Source organism: Crocodylus siamensis, chromosome 6 (genome assembly GCF_052110815.1).
Source record: "Crocodylus siamensis isolate JL-2025a chromosome 6, ASM5211081v1, whole genome shotgun sequence".
Lineage (NCBI taxonomy): Eukaryota > Metazoa > Chordata > Crocodylia > Crocodylidae > Crocodylus > Crocodylus siamensis.
The window spans coordinates 27205368-27219159 of record NC_143400.1 but is presented as its reverse complement, the minus strand read 5'-3'; the positions used below and the strand labels follow the sequence as shown (position 1 = coordinate 27219159).

At 52.1% G+C, this 13792-nt stretch overlaps 1 long non-coding RNA gene across 1 annotated transcript; it reads left to right on the top strand.

Annotated features, from left to right (window-relative positions):
• Positions 1-47: 47 nt before the first annotated feature.
• On the top strand, positions 48-5751 carry LOC149861941 (uncharacterized). Its single transcript, XR_016443232.1, has 3 exons — positions 48-389; positions 810-1004; positions 1912-5751. It is a non-coding gene; the product is annotated as an uncharacterized LOC149861941 (long non-coding RNA).
• Positions 5752-13792: the final 8041 nt, after the last annotated feature.

Here is a 13792-nt window from a genome sequence, read left to right as displayed (position 1 = left end):
CGCTGACGCAAAGGAAGCGCGACGCCAGGCGCGGAGTCAGAGGGCACGGAGGAGGGGCGGATGCTCCTCCCCTCACTGGTTCGGGGGAACTCCCTCCGCGTGGCTAAACACGTCCACTTTTCCCTCTTTTTTATTTCAAACGAAACGACACCGTCACTGCGTGTGAACAGGGCGGCTCACCCTTAGGAGCAACTCTAGCGTGACATGCGCACAACACGCAGTGCTTAGCTCTGGAAGAACCGCTGATTCGGTGCATGCGCGTAACGTCCGCTTCTTCCTGCGGGACAGCGCTAGTTTGGCGCATACGCATAACTCCCCTGCCTGCTTGCCGCTCACCCAGTTACCGGAGCCCGCTCAACTGCCCCCCCAGACACCCCCAGTTACCCCAGGTAGGGCTGCCCAGAGGGAGGGCAACTGGTCACAGAGTCTGTTGCGAGGAGAGAAGGGACAGGGAAGGTTTAAGGTGGGCTCGGTGGCAGAACCGACCTGCTGTCACAGGAGAACGGGTTCGAGCTCTGAGGCAGTGTCAGCTCTGCGGGTCCTTAAGGGCCGAAGTCACACATGCATTTGCAAGAATAGAATAATTAAAACGATAGATCTTGTTTCCTTTATATTTGCGGAGTAAAGTAACAACATTAGACATATAACACATACTCAGATTCACATATTTCCCCCACTTCAAAAAGTTCTTAAATGCAAAGTGTCTATGTAACTCCTGGGAAAATGTATATATATGTTGAAGTCTGTGATTGAAGAAGCCTATGCTCCCAGCTACAAATCTTGCTTTCCTCCCTTTACTCTCTTTGAAGTTACTTTCCTTGTCCATAAATGGGGCAGGGCCCGTCCGTGTGTACGTCGTCCGTAACGCTCCGGCAACTGCGTGTCCGAGGCCCAGAGGGCAGCCGGCGATTGGCTGTGCAGGACCCGGCACATGATAACGGGATGCTCATCGGGAGGGCAGCAAAAGCCGCAGTTTGAAGCTCCATGCCCATCTTTGGCAACAGGTTTTACGCTGCGGGTTTCACATTTCCTCCCCTGGGAGCTGGCAGTGGGGCCCTTTCCCCAATGGGGGTGTGGGGAGAGCGTGCCAGGGTGGGAGGGGAACGTGGGTGTGTGTGAGTGTGTGCCTCTCTGTGCCCGTCTGCTGGTGGGTCGTGTGTGTGCGCCTGTTTCTGTGTGCCCACGTGCGTGTGTGTGCGCGCGCGCATGTCCATGTACAGAGAGTGAGAGTAGAGTGCACATGTCTGTGTGTGCGCATATTGGGCCATAGCACAGGTGGGGAGCAGGGAGAAGAGGTGGGTATGTGCCCCCCAGCCCAGCAGGGTGCACCTAGTCTGCCCTGCCACCAGGACCCTGAAGCCCAGCTCCCATGGGGGAGGAGGCCTCCAATTTTGTGCTTGCCTAGCGCCCCAGTGCACCTTAATCCCCCTCTGGAGGGGAGGGAAGGGAGGTGTGTTACACAAATTGCCAATTGCTCAAATCATGAGACGAGACAAGGCAAAATACCAAGTTTATTGATTGAGCACCTAATACACACACACACCACATTAACCCAATTTCCATTCTGAACTGGTATAAGTCACCAGTTTTATTGGTGCTTGGTTCAACTTAGTGACCAGCCAGGTTGATCCCAAGTGGAAACCGGGCTCCTGCCGGTCCATCTTGTCAGATGAACCGATGCTCGTGGATGACATGCAGAACAAGACCCAAAATCGATAGGTCTCGCCCCATCTTTTATAGCCTTGTCAATTCACCCAGTTCTGTGGGCTCTTGCTGTGTTATCACTGTGTTCTTCCTTGAAGGTCAATTGCTGTTGTTCTCTCGCTGTTCAGAGGTGAATTCTTTTTGCTTGGTCTTTTATCTCTCTGCCATCTTCAGCCAGTTGCCAGCTGATGTTTTCCTTTTCCACAGACACACTCTAAGCCATTCAGCATACACAGGTCAAACACTTATGTCAAGCTACAGAGCAATACAAACTGGAGTTTCTTAAGGCAATAAAAACTCAAGAAAACACATAAGATTAAAAGCAATGGGCAAAAAGTCTTGATGGCTGAAGACTGCAAGCAACAACCCCCCTGAAGATTGCACACCACAAAGCCAGAAGATCATGTCCTAAAATCCCAGCCTGCCAACAGGACAAGGAGAATGACCTTTGCGTCTGACTCAGCTGAATCCATAGGCTGGTATGGACAGTGATCACCATAAAGAATGAACACAAAGACAAGGCTTTGGGTCTCTTCCACCCGCAAGAAGGAGTTTTGGGCATATCCAGCAAAACCTGACTCCATCACTCGGCTTAGCCTGGCCGGCCACCAGAGTGACCTGAGTAACTTTAAAACTTGGTAACACCTTCACCTTTGCAGGACTGTCTAACGTGTGTGTGTGTGTGTGTGTGTGTATGTGTGTTTCTTTTGTATGAATGAATGAGTATGCATGGGAATGAGTGAAGCAAATAACCTTACCATTCTTTATTCTTTTCATGTTGCATGTCTAATGTTTTATGTTCCAGTAAATGCAGCATTGTGCCTTATCCCCTGATAAGATTTCTGCTTGCTTTTAATTCACGCTGCAGGCCCTGTGAGCACAACACCCCCTCCCCCCAGCCGAGCCTGAGCAGAAGGCCAAGGCCCTGTGGTGCACCGGGAAAGGTTGATGAGGCAACCCCACAGCAAGTACTCAACTTGAACTCTGCTGAATCATTAGCAATACGCTTCCCACAGGTAGCATTACCCCAGGCACAATTATGACTAATGAGCTTGCTCAATTGTCTTGCTCAGATGTCTTCCCAAGAACTCATGTTGAGCCAATCCCTTGTGGATGCACATTGCTTTAGTGTCGAGGCCACGCTCCTCGCACAGTACACCCAGCTGGTGCTCAGTGGGGCACCCCTCAACATTTGCTGGCTTCCATTTTTGCTTTATTAGAATGGCCCGTCTCCTTTCCAGCACAGGGAACAAAGCCGATACATTCACTGGAGTTCCCAATGCTGTTTGGAGATTTCATCTCCGTTTTGTCAGGTGTCATGACGGTATTCACACACTTTAGTTAATGCACATTAAATTTGGCACCTCCATTGTGAGGTGCAAGGAAAATGCGCACGAGCCCATCTGAACACATATTAAGTAATGAGTATGGTTTTGAAGTGCTGTGTTAATGCACGTGAAAGTAGGCTAATGTGCATTAAAGCACATGTGTAGACGCACCCTGGAGGATCACTGCCCTTATTGTATCTGATGCTTCCCTAAATTCAAAATGAATTGATTTCCAGCAGTTGCTCCATTCTTCTTCCACTTCTGCTTCCACGGAATCCCACATATGGCTGTCTCACTCTGCCAGCACCGATGCCCCGTGCCCACAGCTCTGCTGGTAGGAAGGCAGAGCTCGGGAGGTATCATTCTGCATTTTACCTCAAGCACGTCCCATTGATCGATGTTTTGGCTTGTTGAAGTCTCTCCACTTGGGGAGTAACTTTGCACTCGACCAAATCCTGAAGGCTGATATTGGATGGAGCAGAGAGAAGAGGAGCTCTGATGTCTTGCAAGTGGTGGGTCACTTGGGACAATTTACCAGCCAAGGGTTCAGTATCCCTAGCCTTCAGCACACCCACGCTGGCTTTCCCTTCTCCTAACAGAGGTGAGAGATAGCGTGTCACCACCTTCTGCAAAAATCACCTGGGGGACAGCTCAGAATAGAGACACCTGTGAGCAGCACGGAGACATGGGCTATCAGATATTTTCCTAGTAAATGTAGTACTTCTCCCAAATGTGTTTACTGCGGGTCCCATCTGCATAAAGACTAGACGAGCAAATGGCAATCATAGCACGAAGAAGAGTGGAGCTGCCATGGATCATGCCCATATTGCTTGGGTTACTAATAAGCGCAGAGCCTTTCTAAACCTATCCAATGAAGGGCGGTTTGATTGGATCTGTAAACCTTGACCATCCCGAATATGCATACAGCGGCGCATGCTCAGGTTGCCATGCATCCTGAACACCAAATGTTCAATGTTAGAGCAGCAGTGCTGGGTGGCTCAAGGGGACGAAAAGGTGGTTCAGAGGCTGCAAGCCGAAATACAAGCGTTGCAGGGAGTTGTGCGCAGGCTTCAAGCACAACCCTTGGGGGACCGTACGCAGTGTGAGAAGGAGATTTGCAGCCTACAAGAGCAGTTGGGCTAGAGGGGAGCCTTGCCATGCGGAACGGCCACAAGGACAGGTCTTGGGACCCAGATACCCCCTTTTGTTAGGGTAGCTTGTCATATATTGTGCTTTAAAGTTGCACCTGTTTATAGAGTGGGGAATTATACCATTGTTTAAAGATTTCTTTTATATTCAGCCTAAAGATCTGGATTGCCTCATTGCTATCTGGACTTTTCATTTTGCTGGTGTTTGCAGTATCAACTGGCCTTGTTTCTTGCAAGCAGCTCATGGCCTTGAGGTTGCTCGCGTGACGTTTCTTTCCTTTTTCTATCACCGTGAGAAGGTTTTCTAACACAACATAGCAATAGGTTTTTTACTAGCTCAAATTAACTGAACTTGGCACTAATTGGCTGAATCAGAGGGATGAAATGATTGGATCTGTTAATGAAAGGTTATAAAGGAGACCAATGGACAATGCTTAAAGTAAGACACTGGAAAAAAGCCAAGTTAAGAGGTGTGCTCATAATGGGGATGTTGAACAAAGGGATATGCTGACAGGATGAAATATGGACAATATGCTGACTGCAGAGAGACCAATCCAAAAGCAAGGAGTCGTCAAAGGAGTCAAGTTAAGGAAAAGCATGAAAGGGAGAGGCAAGAAAGTTAAGCGTGTTGTCGTTGTTGCCATCATTTACATCATGAATCCAGCTTTCAACATCTGTCTGGATCACCCCAGCCAACGATGCCCCCTTCGCTTCAGGAACCGAGTGGCCGTCTTTTCTGTATCGGTCCCTCATTTCATCCCTTGGAGCATGCCCCCCCGCCCTCTGCCCCCTCTCACAGCCTGGGCCCTCTGCCCCGTGCACTTGTAACCCAAAACTTGGACTAATGACAAAACATTAGTCCCTTTTCAGCGGGGTAGTTTATTGCTAAGGGTACTGGGGAGTTTTATGCTTATTAGAGACTATTAGCTTATTAGGAGTTGTGTTACCCTACCACACGTGCACACACACATACGTACATACATCCTCGCAGGTGACGCGCACACATAACCCCGAGGGCGTTGTAGATAGGGATGGCCAGTCCCTATCCATTGATGGAGCAGGGCAGCCGACCTGGCATGCATAGGTGCAGGCTCCGGTGCTGAGGCAAGTTCCCGCATTGTCCTCTCTTTTGCCCCCTTTTCTACAGTTTACATTGCTAGGTAAGATTTCCAGATGCTTCTTCAGGCATGCGCTGCTTGGTCGGCACGTAACAAGTTCCCCCTTATCTCACCAGTGGGAACTGGTTTGAAGCTGGTTCCTCTTTATCAAGCATATTGTGCGGACAGATGAAAGAGTCGGCCCTCAAGACAGTCTTACCTTCGGTTACAAAAGAAACCACGGCCTTCTGTTGTCTTCATGCCACCTGCTTCTTCTGTGTTAGTCACATACACCACATTTGCACACTTCAGGATATGCTGAACCTTATACAATGTATGTCATGATCTATGTGGCCCGTATTGGCTCAGACTCAGTTTGATTTGAGATCGATACTCATATCCCACACACGCCTCTGCCATTGCAAGTCCAATCCAGAAAATAAATCCCTCGTGGATCTTCATGTTTCTCTATAATATAAGCAACAACACAACAAGTCTCTCAATTCTTTCCCTATCCTTCTAAGCTTGCCAACAACCACTAACATGGACAAAACACACAAACCAAACAAAACAGTTGTGATCACACATTAAGATTAATGCCGGCTTACTTATTTAAGGTGAAACTCTCGCCGAGCCTGTGCAGAGCGATGTCTTCGGCGCCTAAAACCTGAAAGATAAGACGACAAACCCGCATCCGCGGGAGGTGTTATCCCATATTGTTTAATTGGGCACGGTGTATCCATATACCCTCGGGTCCCGTGTCAGTCTGGAACGCCGTCGGGCCAGCTATGTTAACAATGCAATATGGACCTTCCCATCTGGTTTGTAGGTTATGGCGGGGTTTCCCATATTTCAGGTACATTACCTGGTCCCCTACTTGCCATAACTGGGGGGCAACCTCGTGCTTTCCTTGCATCTTAGCGCAGGTTTTCAACAGGGCTTCTTCTGTTTTGTGCTTATACACCGCCTTGTCTTCTTGTAACTGTTTAACCCATGAGATTATGTCTGTTTCTTGAATTTCATCTGGTCGGAGCTGCACTGGGTTGATCCATAGCTCCATAGGACAGCCAAACATAATGTGATAAGGCGTTAAATGTATTCTCAGTTGGGTGGCTGATCTAACGGCTGCCAAAAGAAGGGGCAACTTCTCAGCCCATTTCTTACCACTGTCATACACAACCTTCCTCAACGCTTCAGCCCATTCTCTCCACCTGGCCGGACGACTGAGGACGGTAGGGCACACGCCACTTCTGTTGTATCCCTAAAGCCTGTGTCAGGGCTTTCCTCATTTCTCCCACAAAGTGCAGTCCCCTGTCTGAATCGATCATGGCCAGGGTCCCATGATGGAGAACACTCCCTTGAATACCACCTTAGCTGTAGCTCCTGTGGCATGTGCCTCCATTGGGAAGGCTTCAACCCATCCCGAAAAAGCATCCACCACTACTAACAAGTATTTATACCCTTCCTTAGTCACTGGAAGTGCGTCTATATAATCAATTTGTAGCCCGGACCATGGACCGTCCTTCTTTGATACTTCAGGGGGAGTGTCTCCCCCAGCCTAGCATTTACTAATTGGCATCTTAGGCAGTTCCTCACCCGTTCCTTTACCAGGCCCCTCCTTCCATGACCTGCTGCCCCCTGGTTATGGTTCCCTCTATCCCTCCATGCGACCATAGGTGACATTGGGCAATTATTTCTTGCTTTCCTACATCCGAGGGTTCCCACTGGATCGCCGTGGAAGAACAGGTTGCAGCAGACACGCCAATGGGCACGTGGTGAGGTCTACCATCTACCTCCTGATTCCCAAAATTTTCCTCATCTTCCCCTTTTCCATGCACTCATACCTGTCGGACTTGAAGCCGACCTGGCCATGCCCTAATCAATTTACAATATCTTCCCAAGTTTCTCTGTTACTGACTTCCTTTCCATCCGCCACCAGCCAACCCCTTTTCTCCCAGTCTCGCGCCCGATACTGGAGGATCTTAATAACAAAGTCCGGGTCCCTGTACAAGTGGAATGGATCTGGGCCTTCGTGCTGGGCCAAAACCTGGAGTACTGCAGCCAGCTCAGCAGTTTGCGCCGAGCCTTTGCTCAAATTTCCATGTATCCAGACTGCTTCTAAATTGATGCTGCATAAATGACATGGTACTTCCCTTGATGATAAAATGCGCTGCCGTCGGTGAACCAAATGTATTTACAAGCAGCACCCCCAGGACTTCAGATAAAGGAGGCGTGGTTGGCAGTAAAGGTGCTATGCCTAGCGGCTGCTGCTCACATTCATAGGAGGCCCCTTTTTTGATGGGCCACCAGATCAGGGTTTGACGCTGTTTTCTCCTTGCGTATCCGTGCAGCACTCCAATTTTCATGCTGGGTAATATGGCCAAGTTCCCCCCCACCCTTTTCAGATGTCTTTTTAACTTTCATTCAGACTAAGGGACTTCTCTTTTCAAACCCAGGTCTCCATTCCCTCAAGCTTTGACTTCCTTTGACTTGAAGTTCCTCTGTTTTGAGCTCTGGGGACCACAAGCCCAATTTGGCGGCGGTGGCCGCCCACTACCAGCCGTATGGTGCTCATGCATTGCCCACACTGATGCCCTGAGGCTGGTTGAATTTTTAACTAGCTGTTTATTGCTTAAAGGAAGGGAATCTTGATTTTTTTAAGGGATGCTGAGGGCCCAGCTGTGGAGGAGGCATCCTTCTGGCTCCTTCCCCTGCAAGACAAGGGACATCGCCTTATTCATGAGCCAGGGCCTCCCTGGGGGCTCTGTTAATAATCATATACCTGGCGGGGGGCAGATGCTGCCTTGAGGAGGGGGGAGCCCTCTTGTAGGGGGGCAGGAAGCGAGGGACCCCAGAACTGGGAATGGAGGGAGAGAAGATACCAGGGCCGCTAGAGAGGACAAGGTCCCAAACCACTTAGGTCCCCACTCTCAGAGGCAGCTGTGCTGAGCTCTTCCCTGCCCCGGGGAATGCGTGCTCTGCTTCTTCTCACGGACCTGATACTCGGCTGCCCCTCGTCCCGGGGGCATTTCTTCTGGCACTGTTCCCTCCTCTCGATAACCAGCTCCAGTTGCTGCAGCCGGATACTTTGCTGCCTCCACTCCCTGCCCAGCCGGAAGAGCTGCGGGATGGTGGAAGGAACAAAGGAGGCATCAGGGCACGAAGCAGCAAGCAGCCCCATGCAACATAGCCCCATGGTTGCACAGGCTGGGCATCTGTGGGCCCCGATGCAAGTGGAGCCCCGTCCTCCAAGGCACACATGCTGGGTACCACTATAGACTCTCACCCGCTGACCACCGCTGCGGCACATGTGTGCATCCCTCCATCACCCATGCGTGCACACTCGTCCCCAAGACACACGTGGGGGCCACGCTCCTGCTCACAAATTGCAGCGTGTGCAGAATCCCCCAGATACACGCACCCACCAAGCCAACACCCCCAGACCCACCCCTCACCAGCCCCACAGTCCTTCCCAGCCCCAAAGATGCAGGGTTGCTCACATCCCTACCTGTCTCCTCACCCCCTGAAGCTGCCCCAGGATGGCAGGATTGGGCTCCAGGAGCAACAGCAACCTTTCCTCCCTCTTCAACTTCTTTTCAAGTCTCTGGCTCACGCACAGGGCTACTTGGGTGCTCTGGCGGAGCCTCTGGAAGTGGCCCAGGTCACTGATGCTCTGCCAGGGGACATGGGACAGTGCCCTGAGCACAGGGCCATGACAGGGAAGGACTCCCGCTCCCCACTCGGAGGATGCCAAGGTGCTGGCAAACCCCTGCCACCCTCCATGTCATCGGTAGCAGCTGCCTCCCAGCTCTGGGACCTGGCAGGCAGCTGCATGGCCCAGGAGGGATTGTACCCAGAGGCCGTGACTGCAGCCTGGCACAGCAAAGGGGAGGACTAGGGCACCATCAGCTCCTGGGCACTGGGCCCAGGTCACATATGTCTTGTGCTCTGGGTACGGGACCAGGAGGGAGATCTCCCAGGCTCCATCACTGACTCTGCCACTCACCCCGAGCGCCCTTGGGCAAGTCCCTCCCACAGCCCCTGCCTCAGTTTCCCCATCACTAAAATCCAGCAGGCTCAAGCACTTGGAGATGCCCAGACGCTGCAGCCAAAGGAGTTCTCGCCTGGCCTTTCGGGGTTCCTGGGGACCTTGGTGACTTCTCTGCCCTTGGGGGCAAGGATTTCCGGCCATTCAGCTGCTGTACTATAACCTGCCCGCATGGCAGAGCTGCTGCCAACAGATCCAGCTCTGCAGATGCCTCCCGGGCACTCACTCGGGTCTTGTCCCAGGGCTCCTGGCACCGGAGCAGCTCCTCCTCCGCGGGGTCCCAGTACATGCGGGCTCTCATGGTGCCCTTGGAGCTGGTGGGCGGTGGCTGGGGATTTCCAGTCCCTTGCTGAGCTTCCACTGGTGGGAGCTGCAGAAGGACAGCAGATCACTTAGCAGAAACCAACCTCCCCCAGGTGAGAAGCAACCCATTGGCAGGATGTGGGGAAGCTGCAGGGGCTTGTCCAGCTCAGTACCGACCCAGGGCCCAGCACCGAAGTCCCTATGGTCTGCTTCACGGAGGAGCAGGCAAGAGCGAGCAGATCACTGCTCCCTGAGGGAGAGCTCTGTGAATTCAGTGGCCAGGCACCAAGACGGCCCAAAAAAAGGTTGTGGGGGAGCTTGGGGCCATGTCCTGCATTAGAAAAACACTCCAGCAATGGAGAGAGGGAATCAGATTGCAAGACTTGGCAACCAGGGGGAGCAGATGTAAGAAAACTCCCAGCAAGTCTCTTACCTGCGCAGTCTGGGAGCTGCTCCTTTCCTCCACATCCCTGTGGCCAGGGGACTTAGGAACTAAGCGGGTTATGATTAACATGACGGGCAACTGGGTCCTAATAATGCTAATAACTAACTGTGCTGACTACCTACTAACTACACTAAAACTAACACTAATTCCTAACACTGCTAGTGCTACTGACACTAATAACTAAGAATACAGACAATGGAGCACTAAGGAACCAAATCCAACCACGACTGTGATGAAACATGAGAGCCAACTAACTCAACTAGTCTCAACCGTGTCGACCACAGAGCGACCAGGACAAACTCTTGGCTCTACTTTTATCTCTGCCCCAGCACCATCGTCATGGCAATGTGATGACAGAGAGGAAGCACATCACAAAGCACCTGAGCCAGACCCAGTTCAAGCATAGCTGGGCAGGGGCAACTGGGCCAGGTCCTCTACCAGACATTGCCATGCTGTTTAGGGGTCTCAGGGGGGTCCTATTGCATCCTAACACCCTAGCAATACAGAGCAGCAGTCCCTCCTCCTCTCCGATGCTTTATTATCCCTTAGTTGGATAGGCAACATTGATGTGTGAATGGTTGCAAGTTGGAGTAGGATTAAAAAGAGATGCCCAAGCGCCACAACCAATGGGTTGAATCCTGAGCCGGAGGCTAGGCCCATTTGGGATGCCAAGAATGGGTTAACTCATGACCCTTCTCAAACTCAGCCTTGATTGTGGATCAGACCCCGCTTTGAACATCCAACCTCAGCAGTACCCAACCCAGGGGACAGGGGCTAGCTTGCAAGTTGTCTTTCCCTTCACATGTCTAAGGGGCAGTCGGCCTCTGCCACGCAGCTCCAGAAAGGCTCCTTGGGGCGGCAGAGCCGGGGATGGTTTAAAGGAGCAGGAGATGCCCCCCAGAAGGACAGGATTGCAGGGTGTGAGGGTTGTTAGGTATCAACATTATTTAGCCATTACTACCCGCTAGAGTTAAGAATAGCTTTAGTTTATAAGTATGCTAACCCAGGGACCATGGAGGGAAGGTGATGTCCACAGACAGTGCGAGGAAGTGGCTTGCTGGGTGCTCGCTTTCACTGCTGATGCTTTGGGTCTTGCAGAGTGTCTCTCTCTCCCCCACTTGTCGAAGCGCTTTTCCAGCAAGGACCACTGTCCGGGGCTGCGTGTGCTCCTGCACCTCCTGTCCCTCGTCTCCTCTTGCCATCCAATGTGCAGGATCACTTCTGCCTGCTCTTCTCCTTAGAGGATCGCAGACAATGAGGCCTGGACGGGACCTCAGGAGGTTGCATCTAGTCCAACCCTCTACAAAAACCAGGACCATCCATGACTACATTGTCCCACTCAGGGCTTCGTCGTGCCTGGCCTTAAACACCTCTGAGGATGAAGCTTCTCCCACCTCTCTGGGTAACCTGTCCCAGTGCTTTACTACCCTCCTTGTGAGAGAATTCTTCCTAATATCTAACCTCAACTTCCCTTGCTGCAGCTTGAGTCCATTGCTCCTTGTCCTGTCATCTGCCCCCACTGACACCAGTCCAGCTCCATCCTCTTTGCAACCCCCCTGCAGGGACTTGAAGGCTGCTTTTCAATCCCCCTCGGTCTTCTCTGGAGACTAAATAAGTCTCAGGCCCTCAGCCTCTCCTCAAAAGTCATGAGCTCAAACCCTGTAACCATTTTCATTGCCCTCTACTGGACTCTCTCCAATGTGTCCACATCCTTTGTGTAGTGGGGGGCCCACAACTGGACACAGGACTCCAGATGTGGACACTACTTCATTAATGGCAGTGAAACAAGAGCTCTTGGGCACAGGCACTTGTTATTATCCATCTGGAACATCGTTTGGACACTTCTAAACAATAAGGCCCATGCAACCAGAGGCATGAGGGCACCTAATTCACTTTGATCTCAATGTGCATGCCGGACACCTAAGTCACATTAAGGACCTGGATCAGTCCAACATTCAGGCATTTTCAAAGCCACCAGTCAACTACCACCTCGTATCATCCATGCCTAAATCCCCTGAATACTTCCATTTCTGCCAGGTGGCACTTTCTAAGCAATAAAGTGCTGTTGTCCCTCTAGGTCTAAGGAGCTGCTTCTTTTCACTGCAAATCAGGAGAAAACCAAAACATTTCAAAGACAAAGTTGCTCCTTCTGGAGCCTGTGCTGCCCGGATAGGCACTGGGGAAAGTCACTCCGTGACAGAAAGGGACAAGGGGCAGGGGGGGAGGGGAAGCCCCTGGCAAGAGGATAGGATTTGCAGTGAGGGGACAGGCAAGGGCTTGCATGGGCTGGGGAAGTCCAGGGATGCAGACAGTTGCCCTCTGCTCCAGCAGCCCCATTGGGTATGCAGGATCCCTGAGCTGCAGCTTCACCCGGGCCACAGCCCACCTGCCTGTTCTGCTCCCCCCCGAAGCCCTGGGGCCAAGCCAGCCCGCTCCAAGCATGAAAACCTACCGCCTGTTTAGTTCAGGCTCTTCTTTGGTGGCCAGAATACCCTATCCCCATCACACACTGTGTGACCTTATCAGGCTCTGTACTTGATGCAGGCTACTATTTTACATAGTAATCAGTAAATATGCATAGCTGATGACATTTTCTCCCTTTAGGATGTGTAATTCATTAATAAGCAGCATTTTTTTCAGTGTAGGTTAGCTTTGAAAAAGAAACTGGGAATAAGGAACCAAAAATAAGGAACTGGGACTAAGCAACAAACCCCATGCATCCCCTGGGGTGCGCGCAGCAGCACCAGCCACCCCCCTCCCCAGGGCTCTGTCCTATACGCCACCCCAGCCCCACTCCCACCCTTAGTGTGGGGGCATCAATCTGCCCGCCCACCATCGCTCTCCAAGCTGCTGGGACGCATGTCAGGAATCAGATCTGTATCAACCACTTATGGCCGGAAAAAAATCGGCCATCGGTATCAGCCCCAAAAATTTCTATCAGTGCACGCCTACTTCCAACCTCTCCCCCAGGCTCTGGATCCCTTCCCCAACACCAGCCCCCACTCCTGCTGCTCCTCCACCTCAGCCCCACAAGCCCTTCCCCTTCCTCCCCCACCTGGACACCCCAGCCCTTCCCACACCTGTATCCAGCCCCAGGTCCTGGCCCCTTCCCCACCACCTCCTGCCCCTTCACCCCCCACACCCAGTCCACCCCTGCCCCACGCCAGAGCAGGATCATTCACAGCTTTCTCTCTTGCCCCTTCCAAGCCCCCAGCAGCAGTATGTCATGGACCAGGGGCAAGCAGAGAGTGGGGGATGGGGGTCAGGGCCACTGGAGAAGAAGGCCACGTGGGAAGAGAAGACCACGTCTCCTCCACTGTGTGCAGCTGGGGATTTCAGGCCCTTGGGGGTAGCTGCGGGGTGGCAGGTTGGAAGTCTAGGGCAAATTCAGGGGCTGGGGTGACTGCAGACAGGTGGGGGTAATTGTGGGGGGAACTCAGGGCAGCTTGGGCACCTGGGGGTAACTGTGGGAGGGGCTGGGGGTAACTGCGGAGCAGCAGCTTGGAGGTCCGGGAACAGTTTCGGGAACTGGGAGAAACTGGGACCACCTGATAAGAGGCAGAAACAGGCCAACAACCCAAGCATTTAGGGCGCCTGTACACAAGTGTAGAGGCTGCTTCAATGCGCTGTAATTACAGCACGTCAGAACAGACTCAAGTATCACATCTGCTGGAGCATGCTCATTAGCATGCCCTAGCAAGCTCCCGCTTCCATCTCAT